Below are 4075 nucleotides of genomic sequence, written 5' to 3' on the forward strand. Positions count from 1 at the left end.
CTTATGTAACTACACAAGACACAATTGAAGCAAAGATGATTTGATTCACTTGAATCGGTTCATGAACTTTAATAGCCACGGTTTGCAAATGATTCCTTAGTATTTTAAGATTAAGTTCAGAAATCATCTTTAGATATATAACCTTCTCAAGTTCGCAGACTAGGTTCGTGGACTTAAGATACCGGATAGAGTTTACAAACTCCAGCAGAAATTCTCGGGTTTGAGAACTTCGGCAGAGAATAGATAGACTTTTGAGTGACAAATAAGTTCAAGTCTCCACATACCTTTTTGTCGAGAAGTTCAACCGGTTCCTTGAGTAGATCTTCTACTTGTATGATGAATCGCCATGAAGTCCTTGAGCTTAACTAAACTTACTATCCTATTCTGAGACTTAGATATAAGAGACTAGAAATCAAGACTTATAGTTTTGATCACTAACATTGACAAACATGCTTGAGATAGCAACGCATGCGAGTTTGACCGAGCAGTGCTCTAACAATCTCCCCCTTTATCAATTTTAGTGACAAAACTATCAATATATATGGAATACAAAAAAGATAATGAAACTTTAGTAGCTCCCATTCCACATGTCTAATCTTCAACATTCCCCGAAATCTTCGTCACTTCCAAGTACTCCAATGATCTCAAAGGTTATAATTTTAGCATCACCGTTGTTAGCTATAACAATGAGAAAGCATCGGTCTCGATCATTGTTATACAATGTCATAGTATTATTACACAGTGTCAAAGTCCAATTGTATCACAACTGAAGCAATAATACTATGGTGATATGTATCACTCCCCCTTAGTAAATACTCCATCTCACATGAAAACCACTCCTCCTTACACAATGATCCAAAAACCATATGTATTTGTAGTGCAAACTACATATTAATTCTCCCCCTTTTTGTGAATAAAATTGGCAAAGGTACAAGAACGGGATCATAATAAAATTTCCGTAAGAGACATTTCATGACTTAGAGAAAGAAACACACATCATCTTATTTAGATGCAATCATATAGCCGTAGCTAACAACATTCATCAAGGAGTTTAAAGATACAAGATAACCCCTCTAAAATTCCACAGCCGCACACCCCTCAAGATATGACCATTAAGCACAAGTTCAAAAGAACTCTCCCCAATTTGATGTCATTCCCGAAAGAACAACAACGAGCGACCTTTATTTCTATAGAAAAGAAGGATTTTTTAAACACAAAAAGTGACACTAACAAAATAGAAAAAACAACCCTACAGAAACTGAACTGAAGTAACCTACTGGAGTTTCGAACTCGATTGCCCAAAAGATATAGATAAGCATAGGGGCAAGAGTTATAGAAACGCTTAATGAACCAGAACAACACCAATAGACTGCCGCAAGTGTTAAAATGTAGCAGTGTCTGATGGTTTGGCAAGAATATCAGCCAATTGTTGTTCGGAAGGCACAAATTCCATGGTTATGATACCATTTTCATAGAGATCACGAATAAAATGGTACCTTATGTCAATGTGCTTTGTTATTGAGTGCTCAACATGATTCTCAGTGATTCGAATCGTGCTAGATTAATCACAGAACATCTTCATTATTCCAGTATCAACTCCATAATCAGCTAGCATTTGTTTCATCCATATGAGTTGAGTACAACATGATCCAGCAGCAATGTATTCTGCTTCACATGTAGAAAGGGATTGAGAATTCTTTTTTTAGCTATGCCAAGCAACAAGATTCAGTCCTATATAGTAGAAACCCCCTGAAGTACTTTTTCTGTCTTCTACACAACCTGCCCAATCAGCATCGGAATAAGAAGACAGATCAGTGTTAGTATCAAAAGTGTAAGATAACCCATACTCGGCAGTGTGATTAACATATCGAATGATCCTCTTTGTTTCACAGACAAGACATATTTTCTGATCATCAGAATGATTAGATAGTACAGTCTTAAAAACATCGTTAGAAGATTTTCTCCCTTCATTTGATGTGCAGCCTTTTTGATTGATGGTGACTTCAGGCATGTTCGTTTTACAAGAAAGGGTTTCTGTTTTTGCTTCGGATCATGAACAATCTTTTGTGTCAAAAGTACTTGGTATATTAGATTGCTTTGAGCATCCTTGAATAGAGAGTTTACTCAAGCGGTGTCCAATTTCCAAGGCATATCTTCTGAGACTATCTTCAAGAGACGTACACGATGACTGAACATCAGAGTTTCCTTTGGATTTGCAATCTCTTATTACACCAAGTAGAACATCGACATGATGTTTTAACCGATTAAATCTATCAGCCTGGATTCTAGCAAGGTTTAGAATCAAGTGACTTTCTTCAGCTGTTTCCCGTTCAACTGAAGGGTTATCGGAAGAACACATGTCGATGTAAGTCTGTCTCGTCGGTGTGGAAGGTTTTTCTATATAACTTTCCCTTTTAGAATTAGACGAGATAGAACTCTTATTTCTGGTAACGCGTTTATCAGAGATAGTACTCTTATCCATAGAGTCAGATCGTTAAAAACACAGACTTGTGAGGTCCTAACGTGTTTTCCTGCTCTGATACCAATTGAAAAAGCGGGGGTCCACAAACACCACCCAATATTTCACTTAGCAATCTGTATGGAAAAACTCGAATATACTTTCAAGAGAATCATCAAGACTCAATAAATTAAAAGTATATCAACGAGTTTATATCTCTCTCTTGATTTGATTTACTCAAGCAGATTCTGCGAGTTCTAATCAAATACAAGGAATAACTTGGACGGTACCAAAGACCAATGTCCAAGGATCAATCAATGATAATCAACAACCAAAGGTTGGATTAATCTAATTGATGATCTAAACGCACAACCTATATTATTTCAATTATAAAGATAAACAATATAATGTAGAAACTGAAATAACACAGACACCAGAAATTTTGTTAATGAGAAAACCGCAGATGCAGAAAAACTCCGAGACCTAGTCCAGATTGAATACACACTGTATTAAGCCGCTACAGATACCAGATTACTCCAATCTAACTTCAGACTGGACTATAGTTGAACCCCAATCAGTCTCCCACTGATCCAAGGTACATTTTTACTCCCTACGCCTCTGATCACATCAGGATATTGCGCACTTGATTCCCTTAGCTGACCTCACCCACAACTAAGAGTTTCTACGACCCAAAATCGCAGGCTTTAACAATAAACAAATCTGTCTCACACAGACAAGTCTATCAAAGGATCAATATGTCTCCCACAGAAAAACCCAAAAGTTTTTGTTCCGTATTTTGATAATAATCAAGGTGAACAGGAACTAATTGATAATCCGGTCTTATATTCCCGAAGAACAGCCTAGATTAATCAATCACCTCACAACAATCTTAATCGTATGGTAGCGAAACAAGATGTTGCGGAATCACAAACGATGAGACGAAGATGTTTGTGATTACTTTTTATATCTTGCCTATTGTAAAAATCAAACAATCTCAAGCTAATCAATATGATTGTACTGTTACGATAGAAGATGCAAGATCAGATCACACAACTACGATAAAAGTAGTATCGGTCTGGATTCACAATCCCAATGAAGTATTTAAATCGTTAACCTGGTTTTAGAAGAAGAAACCCAATGGGTAAAGGAGAATCGACTCTAGCACGCAAACTAGTATCACACGTAAAGTTTGAGGATCAGTTTTGCACAATACTAGATGTCTCCTTTGTATAGCCTTTCAAATCAGGGTTTTTCCTTAGTTATAAAGCAATCAATATTCACTGTGAGATGAAAACCTGATTTAGATTCAAGCTAATATTTCTCAACCGTTAGATCGAAAACCTAGCTTGTTATACACAAATGATTGTACGCTTCTAGGTTTGTTAACCGCACCCAAATGTGTACATTGTTGGTTCAACAATAGTCTACCCAAAGAAGTTAACCATATGAGCGTTTCATACCAACCATGTTCTTCTTCACCATAACTAGTTCGAATGACTCAAATGAACTAGTTAAGAGAGTTGTTCAATTGCAAAGAAATCTTATGTAACTACACAAGATACAATTGAAGCAAAGATGATTTGATTCACTTGAATCGGTTCATGAACTTTATTATCC

The sequence above is a fragment of the Papaver somniferum genome, chromosome 2 (assembly GCF_003573695.1).
Source record: "Papaver somniferum cultivar HN1 chromosome 2, ASM357369v1, whole genome shotgun sequence".
Lineage (NCBI taxonomy): Eukaryota > Viridiplantae > Streptophyta > Magnoliopsida > Ranunculales > Papaveraceae > Papaver > Papaver somniferum.